Source organism: Podarcis bocagei (genome assembly GCF_964188305.1).
Source record: "Podarcis bocagei genome assembly, chromosome: 2".
NCBI classification, from domain to species: domain Eukaryota; kingdom Metazoa; phylum Chordata; class Lepidosauria; order Squamata; family Lacertidae; genus Podarcis; species Podarcis bocagei.
Window position 1 is genome coordinate 77,202,373 of NC_138126.1, and position 15,039 is coordinate 77,217,411.

The window sequence follows — 15,039 nt, forward strand, 5'->3', positions numbered from 1 at the left end:
AGGTACTTAAGGGGAAATTCCTTGAATTGTCATGAAGTACAAAAAAGACTAATACCTACCCTTTCAAGGTAGCTAATTCCAGGCTTGCAAAGAGATCAGATCAAACAATGGGTTCAGCTGTAATGAATGAATTTTACTATTTAAGCTAAAAAATAAGATGCTTATAATAAAGCAGGGACACGAACAGTTAGTTTTTCCACAATTTTTTAAACTGCACTTATTCACTCAGTGAGGCTGTGATCATATAACATTGGTTATTCACAAAATAAGATTAGCAGAGTCTCATGAGATTAGTAAACCAACCAATGCCTTAAGAAAATCAGTATATAAATCGCCTATTATTTTATGTTTGAAAAATTATGAGTCACATCAATGCAAAATTGTTTGCATTGTTACTTACTAACTAAGCATCTATGAAATTGACACACCTAGGTGAATGCCACACACATACAAGAAGCATCATTCCTTCACACATATTATTGAAGGCAATAATGTGCTCCCATCTGTACTTAAAGCTCAGTATTTGGACTGGTCCAATGAACAGGAGACTGGGCAGGCCCCTCCACCAGTGTTCTGGTCTCCATGTGAGACACATACAGATAATGTTTTAGAAGCTAGCAGGCAGATGGCTCAGTTGGTAGAGCATGAGACTTTAAATCTCAGGGTCATGGGTTGTCTGAGCCTCACGTTGAGCAAAAGATTCCTGCACTGGAGGGGTTTGGATTAGATGACCAGGGCTCCAGGGCTGGCTGTTAGCTTCTCCAGGGCTACATCAGGACATCTGCCCCCAACATGCCTCATTTCTGACCCTGCTGCACTGGCAGTGGAGGTTTCTGGCACTGTACAGTACTATTGAGGCCCAGGCTCTACCTCCAGAACTCCCCCTTTGTCCATGGAGAGAAAGGTCCACAACATCTTGCAGCTCCTCAACCACCCTCCCTGGAAGAACCTTGGGGAAATATAATGAGCCATGCACGTAAAATGAGGAAACCTTTCCCCAAGACTATGCTTACATACATACACCATAGATTTCATGTTTGCAAATTAATTCCATGCTGTAATACAAAGAACTTTTCAATCACCTGAGATTCTTATTACTTTTCCTTTCATGATTCAGCCAATATTGGCTCACTTCTATATACCCCATGTCCTGAATACTCCTCCAAATTTAGGCAATCTGTTGGATCAACATATGGAATCTACATATCCATACATGGTCACTTCTCATGTGTTCTCCCCCCCCCCATCCTGCCTTACCTCAAATGAAGACTAATCTATGTGTCAGCGGGGTGCAGCATTACCTCATAATGCATGAATGGTAGCACGGACGTTTCTCTGTGAGTCTATGTTAATAATCAGCCAGCTGCTCGCTTCCAGAAATAATTACTCACATGAACTTTCTACTCTCGTGAGCCGAGTAATGTGGAAGCAAACAACTCAAATGTGATCTCCCCTGCACTTTTCTGAGCTTTCCCCCATTCACAGAAGGGACAAGGCAATCTTGTGCGTGAGTCTGCACCTGGAAGCCTTCTGGAGAAATCATCAGACCGCTCAAAATGGGCTCTGGAAGCACAAAAGGTGATGAGGAAGGTACCTTGCATATCAGGATGGGTGTGTGTGCCTGAAGCTGCTTTTGCCAGCCTGGTACCTCTAGCTATTTTGAACTATAGTTCCCATCAGTCCAAGCATCCACCCTGCGTTCCTTCCCCTACCTCACTGCTGCCTCCCCATGTTCCTGTCTCAATGAGCTCAGCGCGGCTGCTGCTATGGAACAGACTGGGGACAGAGCGCTGCCGCGGCTGCTTAAATGCAGCTAACCCCACCCACCAGCCAGCCCTATTGGCCAGCTGAAGGGCTTGGTCGCGGCAGCGGGGCAAATCAGAAGCAGGGAGCCGAATACGCCTCCCTGCTGCTGCGGGAAGCTGCTCCCACTCACAACCCCTCCCCTCCGGGAAGAGGAGAGGCCTTGCCTCCACCCTATCACAAGTCACAGAACCACTCAGGGCCAAACTGGGTGTTAGAAGGTAGACACAAATAACAGTTTCACAGTTGTTGTAGTAAACTATAAGTAGCCCTAAACGCTACAATGGGGAATGAAGAAATGGCAGCAGGGGGAGAAGCTGCTTAAGTCCTCTGTGACTATTCCTTCCCAATCACACACTCTCAAAATGGCTTCCCAGTTGCTTCTCCACCCACACAGAAACGATCCACCCATTTCCCCCAGGAGGTGGAAGAGAGAGTTTGATTTTGAGCAGGAAAGCAGATGGAGAAGAAAGGTTTTCGCAGCTGGTCCTTCCACTGTTTCTCTGCTCCTGATTGCAGCTGCAATTGCTTTTCCTCTTAAAAAAAGAGTGAAGGAAGTGGTATCCATGTCTATCATGCTACATCTATTATGACTGCACTTTTCAGTCCCTGTTGCCCTGCCTGACACATGTGTCAAAGCGCACTTCTTCACTGCACATTTCTCCGCCTTCTTCTTCACAAGCATATTTCTCCGCCTCACCAAAGAATCCTAGGAACTGTAGCTTAACCCCCACTGAGCTACACCCTCAACAAACTACAGTTCCCCAGGATTCTATAAGAGAGGAATGTGCTTTGAAGGATACAGTTTAAAGATCTAGTGTGTATGCAGTGTCTGGCAGCAGCTCCCAGATAGGATGGATCATATCCTGTGATCAAGCACCTTGAAGCGTTACCTAATGATACTCATTACTGGAAGTGCAGCAATGCCCATGGGGGCTTTAGCAATGTGATTTCAGCAGAGCTGGAAAGAGGGCTTGGTTTTAGCTGCATTGAGACACCCAAAACATTACTGCATTACTTCAGCAAGCAGTTTAACTCCCAGGGATTTCAAACAAAGATACAAATGTAGTCAGATGGCGGGGCGATAAATACACCCTCTTTCACACTGACAAATACCATTAGTGACAACTGATCTAATCCTTTAAAAATAGTGCTTTCAATGGCAAAAAAATATTTATTGTGTCAGTAGTTCCTGAGCTTGTTTTCTATTGCGTGTTTATATCATGTATTTGGACTCTACTAAAATTGATAGATGCACCTGCCATTGTGAGTGAGCCTCCATCCACACACCCGGCAACTAGATCCATTCAGCAGAAACAACTAGAACTACAACAGGGCCAAAGTTCAGGAAAAAACCACCCAGTCCTTCAACTAAGTTTACAGTACTAGACATTAAGACACGAATGATGTCAAGCACCAAATAACTATTTACCTCAATATGTCCAAACTTAAGTATCTTCATGAGTCAGACAATCACCTAGAGGGGGCTTGGAAGAACCAGTTGGGGGCTCCCAAACACTTTCTAGTAGGAACTATGCCAATTCTTCTCTCAGTGATAACTAATTCATAGAGCAATTTGATGTGAGGATACATCACTGACAACCAAAAGGCCCAAGAGAATGCCATCACAATGGCACTGAAAATTATCCCCCTTCACATAGCGCTGTTATTTTGGAGAACAAGTTAGGAGAAATTAATATAAGGCCAAGTCTTATTCCCATAGGCTGTAGTTATTATTATGAATTTAAAAAAATTATTGCCCTTCATCAAGAGAGCACAGGGCAGTTTTCAGTTCTTGTTTCCATCCACATGTTCAGAACCTCACCAGGCCAATGAATGATTGATTTCCCTGATAAGCTTGAATCAAGCACATAAGTGGTTTTTACCAAAATAGCAAAGCAATATATGGTATGGTTGTTCAAAAATTGGAATAAAAAGAGGAGACATGTCCATATTCAGCACTTTAAATCTTGCTGTACATTTGACCATTTTTATTGGATGAGTTTGAAATCTCAAACATTTGTAGACCTCATTAAGTAGAACATGTTTGCCTAGCTATAAGTCACTAGCTCAACAGGTGTTATTTTTATAAACTACAAAAGGTTGAGGTGTAGGTGCAGAAGATTTTAGAGACCTTACTGTGCCCCTTTACCTTGAACTCAATAGTATTGCTTGGTACTAAATTTAAATTTAAATTTAATCAAATATTAGTTTTGGCCAACCAATGGCATATTAAACGGCATTCCATTTCAGGTAGCTTTCATTTCAATATCTAAGTAGGGAATCTCCAAATTGGGGTACTTGATCTCTGGATTTGCATGATGCGTCTGAAATACGTTAATGTGTGAAAACGCACTAGCAAAACCTGCAGCAGTTTGTCTCTGCTATACCACCATAAATCTGACTGAAGGTTTATTGTTGTAAAATTGGATATTTGCCCAGAAGAGGGTTAATCTCTTTTAATAAAGAGATCCTCTGGAAGCACCCAGAGAGAGCTGAGTTTGGTCTCCATAAACATCTCAGGGTGCTGGCGGCCTCCCTGGAGCAATGGACCTTGGCTGCCTGCTGGAATTTTTAACACAAGCCTCCACCTATGCTTGACCTGCGTGTTTGTAAAGAAGTGCAAATATTACACAATGCCAATAGGCCTTCAGTGTCCTCCTTCCAAAGGAAACCAAAGCACCGCACCCTTAGAGCTTCTCTCTGTTGGTGAAGTGTGGTGAGCATCACAATAGGCATGTGACAGGATTGCAATATGAAGGCAAGAAAGGTCTATCAAAGATCATGACTGTAACAGTATAGTACTCTGTAGGTTGGAATGGTAGATAGATATCCTCCCCACCCCCACCCCAGGTGTGTGTGAATGTGGGGAATTCACATCATGGAGCTATCATATCTCAAACAAGCAAAACAAACAAGCAGATGGAGAGACAGGCAGTCAGGCAAATATCTGCTTCCACATCCCTGTCCTATAGCCATTTGTATCTCATGTGGTCAAATGTAACAGAGTGGAGATGTTTTCCAGGCAATGGTTTTGGGGACAGAATTGTACTTTGCTTTGCAAGCCAACAAGCTAACAAGACGACAGGCACTATAATAAAATAGGCACCATTTCTGAAGTAAAGAGCACATACATTAGGTGGTGTCATCACCACCACCATTGTCACCATCCAAACAACTGTAAGACTTGGTTTTAAAATGCCAACTGAGATTTAACATTAAAATGTTGCATCTTCCTTCACAAACACACAACACCAGAAAGATCATTCTCTTTTCTATATCTGTGTAAAGCTGTGAGCAAACATTTTACCACACAGCAATTAAAACATGGAGAGCCACCAGGGACCAGATAAAATCACTCCAGAATCTGCAATAAATAGTGCAGTAACACCCCCCCCCCAATTCTTCACCTCATCCTATATTTCTTGTACAGCACTAGAGATGATTGTAAGGTAAAAGTAAAGGGACCCCTGACCATTAGGTCCAGTCATGGCCGACTCTGGGGTTGTGGCGCTCATCTCGCTTTATTGGCCAAGGGAACCGGCGTACAGCTTCCAGGTCATGTGGCCAGCATGACTAAGCTGCTTCTGGCAAACCAGAGCAGTGCACAGAAACACCGTTTACCTTCCCGCCGGAGCGGTACCTATTTATCTACTTGCACTTTGACATGCACTCGAACTGCTAGGTTGGCAGGAGCTGGGACTGAGCAACGGGAGCTCACCCTGTCACAGGGATTCGAACCGCCGACCTTCTGATCGGCAAGTCCTAGGCTCTGTGGTTTAACCCACAGCGCCACCAGTGTCCCTGTAGAGATGATTGTAGTTAAGTGCTATATAAATTGTGTAAATAAATAAATAAATAAATAGACAATGCTTTAGGAGATATGTTGAGTACATAAACAGCACACGTAAGGCTCCTTTAGAGCCCCATCACTCAGGGTGCTTCCAAACCAGGGCTTAATATTGCAAAAGGGTCAAACAGATATCAGAAATGGGTCATTGGCAACAGGTTTGTTTGCTTTTTAACTTACCAGATTTTTCACAGAAAGGGTAAATCAATAGTTAAGGGAGGACATAGGTTGCCAATGATGCTTTATGGGTGCTTAAAAAAATTGCATGTAAGGGCAGCACCAATCCAACATTAGACACCTGTCTGGAAGCACTCTCAGATTGTGGCATGTCACAAGCAGAAAGGAAAGAAGAGGCATGAATAATGGCGGGAGGCAGGTGGTGAAGACACCCCAGCCTCCTTCAGCTAAACTGTAGCTTCTATCCCAAGGGCCACCTACCACCTACTGACCTGTGGGAAAAAGAGGGCCAGGCCACAGTATTGTTAGAAGTCTTCTTCTGCTTCCGCTGGATGGTTCCCCATGCCCACCCCATCTCCATTCTCCATAGGGCCAACTGACATCAACTGGGAAGAAGCCGGATGGATTTTTATGTTTTGGTATTGTCTGCTCATTTTTTTAAACGTGTTTTGATTTCGCTTGTAAGCTACCTTGGAAGAATCTGTATCCTTAAAAGTTAGAGTGATATGGGGGCAAAGGAAACTAAACAATGTATATTTATTAAATGCATTACTCAAATAAATTAAATAAATACATAACTAGGGAACTACATTGCTACTGCTGCTATGACGGAAAGCACTGAGCATACAATTAGCATCCAAGCTAAACTCATCCAGCAAGCCCTCTTTTTCTTAGGCAAACATACAGCGTACAGTTCCTATCATTTCCACTGCCGCAATTGATGGTACGGGAAGGGGAGCCTTTCCTTCCTGGCCTCCGAAGACTCTTACTCCCAGACACCCTCCAACCTGTGGGCCATGCTATTTGCACATAAAAGTACACCGTAAGTCTTGCTCAGCCAAGAGCCCCAATTCACTGCCTTAATGTCAACATGCAGAACAATCTTGGCAACTGCTGTCTTTTCTAGAGCCAGGAAGCATCCTCTGCATTGCAAGAACCTTCTGGAGTTGCCGCTTTCCCTCATTTATCTTCCCTCTCTCACTCAGTCCCTCCTTGGCTGGGATCCTTATCCCAGGCTCACACCGGATGGTTTTCCTCTTACCTGCTGATGGCTGTGGGAGCTTTTGCCAGGAAGCAGAGTCCTTGCCTGTAGCAATCTGGACAACAGGGAGGGAGGTGTGCCAGCCCAGTATGCCTGCAGGTTTCCCTCTCCCACAGGATTCCTGTACAGTTTCTCTTGGGTGCTATATAGCTTTCCCCCTCTTCCTTCAGTGACTGCAGAGAACAGAAGTGACAGGTCACAGCATGCAGATCAGGTCATTGCAAGGCTTCCAAAAACTGCATCCAGAACAGGGTGCTGCTACCAGAGAGGGGGAAGGCTCTGTCTGTTCAGTGCTGGCTGCTGTCCGGCTCTCTCCAGCTGCCTCAGAGACCTTGTCTGATGGAGCGGTGGCAGACAAACCCCTTAAATCTAAAGCCACAAGTTGACACTGGCAGGAGAGGAGGGAGGGTGGAGGAAACCCGAGACAATCGTCTGACAGACAGCAGGACCGGTAAAGAAGAAGAACAGGCTCATCTGATCCGCTAGCACAGTCATTGGCGGGCAGGAGGCACTGCAACTGCAGCAGCAGCGGCAGCAGCAACAACACAGCCCTTAAGTAAATCATGCTTCTAATGGGTTTCCTCTCTAGACAGATGATTAAACTAGATGGACCCACTCGACTGAGCCGGAGAGAGATCTGTATTTATTTTGAGGCTTCCATTGCTAAGGAAAGGGTGGACTGCACTAGAGCGGGATCGTAAAAATTTGCAAGCGGTAGGCAAATATTTTCCCCTCTTCATTTTTTTGTGTGTGTTTTTTTACTTTTCACGGCATAAAGGCAAAACTGGACGTGATGGTGACAGACCCATTTCTTGAAAACACCCAAGGCTGGACACACTCATGTAAAGTGGAGCATTGGTGTGGTGGCCGGTTTTGAAAAAGGTTGCTTGATGGTGGGGGCGCACTGGATACCCCTTGCCACCTGCTGCCCTTCCTTCTCTTGAAGACACTCCCCACCTTACTTGGCCCACCAGGTGCTGATATACTCAGCTGAGGAAAAAGTGACATTACTAGCATCAGTTTCTGGGGAGCCCCTTGTGGAAAATGCCCAGTGAGTCCCTCTACACCTCAACAACCTCTTCACTCAGTCAGTCTCTCCCTCACATCCCAATCCCCATCTCCACATAGAGAGAAAGGCCTGGCCTTTTTCTTCCCTTCCCTCTGGGCCCCAGGGCCAGAGAGGGTTACAAGAAGACATTGACAAATAAAAGCTGCAGCAAGGCCAATGGGTTCTGTGGGGCTGGAAGTGGGGGCCCTGAAGAGGTTTTGGGCTTCGGCAGGTGCCTTGTGATGCTCACTTGGCCCTGTTAAAATGGAACCTGCCCATGATTGGAGCAGATCCTCATTTATAACAGGCAGGTTTTTCAGCTGTCTCATCCAGTTTATTTGCCTTTTCAAAATATTGAAAGCTACTTTTGGAGTTATGTCCTCACAAAACAGCTTACGAAAGAGTGAGAGACAAGGTACAATAGAAGAAAAGGAAAAAGAAATGCCTTCAGAATATATTGTGGGGGGGGGAGGGAGAGAAAAGTAGTCAGAGCAGAATTTGATGTAGAAATTAATATGAGATGGTGCCCTGGAAACACAAACTATTTATGGTGTCTGTTAAAAGGAAGAGTCTCCAAAAAACCACAGTGCCTATTGTCCTATAAGTGCACCATAAACAAATCAAAACAAATGCTCAATAAAGAGCAGACTTAGTCTAACCACCACATACGTTTTGTGCAAGAAAATCAGAATGAATGCTCCATAAATGGGTCATCTGGAGCACCTATAGTACTAAATTGGAAGTTTGGAGAAAACTTATTTCAAGGGAAAGAAATGGAATAGAATAGTGATTTTGTGCAGTGGCCATTGCTGCCTAACAGCCCCAAGACTGTAGGCCACATCTGGAATCACCAGGGATTATGGGTCAGGTGGAGGGATGAAGCAGCAAACCCAGCCAGGAATAGAGGGGAAAGAAGAAGAACTGAAGGAGCAGTGGTGGCAGGGACTGGGAGTGGTTGCTGAGGATGAATGGAAATCTTGTTAGAAAGGATATGGTGATTTGAGACTGCCAGTATCTTCTTCTATATATTTTGGAAAGTTGTTTTTCCGCCATGCAATTGAACACCCTTTAACGTACCATAATCAAATTTGGTGTTATAATTACTGAGAGCAAAGAGCAGCTGCTTTTTGTCCATGTTTGGATACAATTGGGTGACATTTTGAATCAAGATGGTGGACTGAATCCTTCAAAACTTTACTGATGTTACCCAAAATTGGTACAATGGTTTCTGAGGTTTTTATCCGTTTGGATATAGTTGGGCACCATTTTGAATCAAGAATGAAGCTTCCCTCAGAGTGAAATGGCAATTCCAAGAAGATTCCACTGAACTTGTGTCCCAGGATCTCCCTCTCCTTGTCCTGGTGTCCTTTCAACTCCACAGTTCATAACCCCATTCTGCCTCTTTATCAGGGGGAAGCCACAGGAATGTTTTCAGGTTAGCAAATGAAAAACCCTAGGTCCAGAGACAGCCTGATTTTTCTGGTCCTTAAATGGCCTGATGAAAAATAAGATTTTAGGTTTTTGAATCTGTCCTGCAATACATTTTCCATTTATTCAGTAGCATGGATATCTTTTGCCAGTATGCGATATAAAGAGCTAGCTTTTCCACCTATCTTCCTTACATGCAGTGCTTGCCCACAGAGCAGAAAACATGGGCTGTTGCTTCCCAGTACATTGGCAGAGGTGTACAGCACTTCGGGAGTGGAGAACATGCTGAACAGACATGCAAAAAGCAGCTGGCAATCAGAAATAAGGTGGGAAAAGCAGAAATGCTACTTCAATGCTTCACAAATGAATGAACATTCTCTATTCCATTCATCAGGATCCTCACAGTAAGTTAGCCTTTGCTAACCTGGTGTATTCATGTTTTGGACTACAGCTCCCATCAGTGGCGTAGCGTGGGGGGTGCAGGGGGGGCCGGCCGCACCGGGCGCAACATCTCTGGGGGTTAGGGTTAGGGGGCACAAATCCATGGGTCAGGGGGCGCAAATCCACGGGTTAGGGGGCGCAAATTACTTGCCTTGCCCCGGGTGCTGACAACCCACGCTACGCCACTGGCTACCATTAGCCTCAGCCAGCATGGCTGATGGAGTTATAGCCCCAAAGATCTGAGAGGCAACAAATTGGAGAAGGCTCTGTAAGTGTTAGGAATGGGATTGGGGAGGAGGCGGAGGAATACAGGATTGTGCGTGAGCATGCATCAGTGATATGGGGTGGTAGTTTTTACTAGGGCTTTATTTTTCCATGGAAAAATTTCCACATCATAAGTTCATTGATAACAGTGAAAGAAGGCCAAGCACAAATGCATTATTGGTAAAGCTTAGGAAGTTTTTAACTTTCTAAACACATATTAAGGGCAAGTAAAGTAACCATACTCTCTAGCATATGAGAATTTTTCTCTGATGCAAACTGAAAAATTTTCCAATGCAAACGAGCCTAGTTCAAAATTTCCCCAATTTTTTTTTTAAAAAAAGGTTATTCTAGTTTGCTGTTAAGAGTGCAGACTCTGGATTTAATGGTTTTATTGGGCGGGGTTGCTCTTCGTTTACTTCCCAATGTGATAATCCAACCCTGCTGCGTTTTGGAGCTCATCTGCCCCTTGTGAGCCCTAGACGTCTGCTCTAAATTCCTGCCCCACAACACCACTGAGTTAGTTAACAAATCTAAAAGAAAAAAGAGTGCATTGGTTCCCCTCCACGCAACACTATTACTACATGATGAGTAGTAATGTGACCTCATGCATATCTACTTAGAAATAAGCCCCACGGACTTCAATGGGAACTACTTCCAGGTTAATGTGTACGAGGATTAATACATCCTATATATACATCTCACCAACCTGTAGTTCACTGGCTTCTGTTCTCAGCACTTTTACTAACATCTTCCCTTCATAAGAGTCACAGGGTTTCTCCCACATAAGACTTTTTGTTCATCATACTGCTCCGTAAGCTATTCTCAAGGTAAAAATTAAAGCCCAGGGAGGATTAGTAGCTGTTGTGTCTATTGATGAGTTACTAAAAATCTGGGTGCGGTTTGATGCCCCCTTCTGTCTGACTCACAAGTAGGTTCCAGTGTAAATATTTTCCCAGCATCACAAGGAGCTTGTAGGTGCTCTCCTGTGAAGAAAAAGTTGTGATTGTGAAGCTACAGTAGATATCCCTGTATAGGCGTCAAAATGCCCTTCATTGTGTCAGTGGCTTTGGAAAGAATAGGGACTTTGGTTGGTGAGGGGGAACAAGCCATCACTTTTCATCTTGTGGAAACCATGTGGAATAGGAATGTGAGCTACAGAGAGGCAAGGAGGCTAAAGGAAGCAGAACACGGTCTTGGGATGCAAGTCCCATGAAATCTTTTTTGCTTTGGAATGGTGACTTCATTTTGAGAGAAGACAAATTTTCTCTTTGCTCAAATCGTAGAAGACAAAATCAGTCAAAGAACCTGAGCTTTTAGCTTTGCTGCCAAACTTTTGTGAGATTCTCACAGAACTTCCGTGAATCCCTTCTGTCCCATACCCTCCAACATTTCTCCGATGAAATTACGGACGTCCCATTCCATAATGATAATTTTACTATTTATACCACACACATCTTAGTGGGTTGCCCCAGCCACTCTGGGCAACTTCCAATATATACAGTGGTACCTCGGGTTACAGACGCTTCAGGTTATAGATGCTTCAGGTTACAGACTCTGCTAACCCATAAATAGTACCTCGGGTTAAGAACTTTGCTTCAGGATGAGAACAGAAATTGTGCCGTGGCAGCAGCAGGAGGCCCCATTAGCTAAAGTGGTACCTCAGGTTAAGAACAGTTTCAGGTTAAGAACAGACCTCCAGAACGAATTAAGTTCTTAACCCGAGGTAGCACTGTATATAAAATAATAATAAAACATTAAACATTTTAAAACTTCCCTATACAGGATTGCATTCAGACAGCTCAGGGATCGGATAACTCCATACCTTCCAACATTTCTTCAATAAAAATAAAGACATCCTAAGGAAAAGTGGGACATTCTGGGATCAAATCAGAAACCGGGATGGCTTCTCTAAATCAGGGACATTCCTGGAAAGTAGGGACATCTGGAGAGTCTGCTCTTCTCCCCAACTCTAATTTACATCCCAAATGAAAAAAAAAAAAGATCAATATATATATATATATTATAATTTTAAAAAGGCCTGAAATCCAGTTCTCACAGCTTTCAAAAAGGGACTCACAAAGTTCTGTGTTCTCATTGCTCAGACAGTGTAATTAAGTTAAATTCCATCTGGTATCAAATAATCCAATATGAAGCAGAGCTATTGCCTTATAAAGATTAGGTCGTCCCCCCCCCCCCATTTTGCTGGAGGAAGTCTGCCTCAAAGCTTGACGCACATGGGTTAGAGAGAGAAGGCTGCCAAACACACCCGAGCTGAATCTGTATACCGTGCTGTGATCTTTAATAACCACAGACATATTGCAGATCGTTTGGGATGGAGGTGGGGGAAACAAATGGAAAAGCCACTATGAGGCTTCCTTCAACTGCAGGAAGTCAAGAGGGAAAATTAGAAGAATTCCGCAAAATCTGAAAGACCACAGTGAAGAATAGAGAGGTGCAAAAGTTCCTCATTGTTTTAAACTCTGAGGAATTGGGGGGCTGGCTAGTCCATGCAAGAAAGGATGCCAGAAGTTCAGAAACTGAAGCAAGTCCCTTCCTTCAGGAGCACCATCTCAAACTGCTAAACAGGGAATTGATTTGTTGAGGGGGGTGTGTGTGTGGTTCATTCCTCTTTTCACATATTGGTGCAGTTAGAAACAAGAGAGTCTATGGAAAATAGAATGGGAAGTGGGGCAGATTCTTCCCCCCAACTTCCTACATGATTTAAATCTAATAAATAATAAACTTAACACATTAAATAGAATAGAAGCCCTAGTAAAAATTCAGCATCACTTACCAGGATCAAAAGTTTGCAGGATGAGATGGAGACCTTGAAACAAACGTCTTTCTGAAAGCACAAGTCACTGCAATGACATCCACTTTCAACGAGCTAAGAAAATAAGAGCAATCATTGGCATTTCTATCCCCCCCCCCCGCCGCCTCTTGTTTTTGGAAGTGGTACAAGAGATATTTTAAGGCTGGCCTGAAGCCCAGGTGAAAGGACAAAGATTTCATCTGGTTTGCCTCCTTCACATATACACAGAGAGTTCTTGAGAGTGATAAATGCCTGTCTTTGGATATGAAGCTGAAAAAGCTTGAGACAAGGCTTCCCTAATAAGTGTGGCCCAGCCTTTCACAGATTCCATTCCTCTTCATTATCTACCAATGGACCATAAAATCCCTCTGTCCAAAATGCCTTGCTGAACTTAGGGGTTTCATTTTGAACTTTTGCCGTTCTCACAACATTGGAGTAGGAGAGGCAAGCCATCCAGCCTTGTCAGTCACAGAGCATTTTGCTGTGCACACTCCCTCTTGTTTACATTGAAGAAGTGCAGCTGAACACATAATAACTAACCATGCTATGCTGTGAAAGAACCAGTGGTACAGTCAGGCAAATTTAGACTCAGGGCTTACTATTACATTTATATATATCACCTTTCCTCCATGGAGTTCAAAGTGGCATACTTCCTCTCCCCATCTTAACCTCACAACAGCCCTGTGAGGTGGGTCAGGCTGAGAGATAGAGACTGCTCCAAGATAACCCAGTGAGCTTCATGGCAATGTGGGGAGTTGAACCCTGGTCTCCAACATGCTAACCACTGCCCCACACAGACTCCTACAATGGCCAACCAGTTGGGAAACCCACAAGCAGGACAGTTTACTGCCCATTCACCCAGTTTGGCAAGATCCTTTTGGAGCTTTTAACAATCCCTTCTGGTTAAACCACCCTAAACAATCCGGTGTCATCAGCAAACCCAGATCCCCCACTGCTCACTCCTAGCTCTAGATCAGGCTTCCTCAACCTCAGCCCTCCAGATGTTTTGAAACTACAATTCCCATCATCCCTGACCACTGGTCCTGCTAGCTAGGGATCATGGGAGTTGTAGGCCAAAAACATCTGGAGGGCCGAGGTTGAGGAAGCCTGCTCTAGAATAGATCATTTGTGAACAAGTTTTAAAGCACATGCTCCAATATTGATCCTTGGGAGACTATACTTTCTGTTGGGAGAACTGTCCTTTTATCACTAGTATCTGCTTCCTGTTTCTTCACCACTTATTTACTGATCCACAAGAGGAGCTCACCTCACCTTGCTTTTAGGAGCCTTTGCTGAGCGACTTTTGTCAAAAGCTTCTGGGAAGTCTAAGCACACAATGTCAACTGAATCACCTCTGCCTATAGGTTTGTTGGCACTCTCAAAGAACTTGTACAGCTTGCTGAGACAAGCTATCCCGGTTCTGCTTTAAAATGACAGTCATCTTTCTATATTCTTAGTAATTCTACCTTAAAAAACACACGCTTTCCTTCAGTTTCCCCAGAACAGATGTTAAACTAACCGGCCTGTAATTTCCAGAAACTCCCCTGAATACATTTTTAATAACTGGTGTTACATTGGCCACTTTCCAGTGCTCGGTTTAGAATTCTCAAGTGGATGCTGTCCAGACCTATGGATTGGTCAGCTTCTTGTCACCATTGTTCACCTCACTTCCTCAGACTCCCTGCCCGTGAAAATTGGTTGAGGCACTGAGATGTGCCCTGTATCTTTCGTTGCGAAGAAGTCAAATGCAAAGAATTCCTTCGGCTTCTCTGCAATATCCTTATCTTCCCTTCAGCACACCTTTGACTCCCTCTTTGTTTTTGCTCCTTATGTTTTTAGCAATGTGCTCCTCGCCTTCTTTTTTAGTATCCTTCACTGTCTGCTTTTTTCTTTTGCCAGAGTTTGTGTTCCCTCTTATTCTAATTTATACAAGGCTTCCATTTGCTAAAAGAAGCCCTCTTGCCTCTAATAGCTTCTTTGACTCTGCTTGTTAGCCATACAGGCATCCTCCTTTGCCCTGAGGAATCATAGAAATGTAGAGTTGGAAGGGACCCCAGGGGTCATCTAGTCCAACCCCCTGCAATGCAGGAATCCTGCCTACGGCCGTCCCTGGATGGGCTCGAATCACAAACCTTCTGGTTTACAGCCAGACGCACAAGCGCATTGTGCCACGG

The 15,039-nt window shown here is 44.1% G+C and overlaps 1 protein-coding gene across 5 annotated transcripts in view; it reads right to left on the minus strand.

Annotated features, from left to right (window-relative positions):
- The window catches only part of FGF1 (fibroblast growth factor 1), a 51,125-nt gene extending 38,187 nt beyond the window's left edge, over positions 1–12,938 (minus strand). For 2 of the 5 annotated variants that reach the window (XM_081179927.1, XM_081179922.1), the window contains exons 1-2: positions 12,848–12,938; positions 6,873–7,045 (exon numbers count right to left, since the gene is read on the minus strand). The gene's annotated coding sequence lies outside the window, so the exon portion shown is untranslated. Of the gene's footprint in view, positions 1–59; positions 99–6,872; positions 7,338–12,847 lie in introns of those variants that run through there. The other 3 variants (XM_081179926.1, XM_081179923.1, XM_081179925.1) reach the window with 3 other exon arrangements.
- Between the last annotated feature and the right edge of the window lie 2,101 nt (positions 12,939–15,039).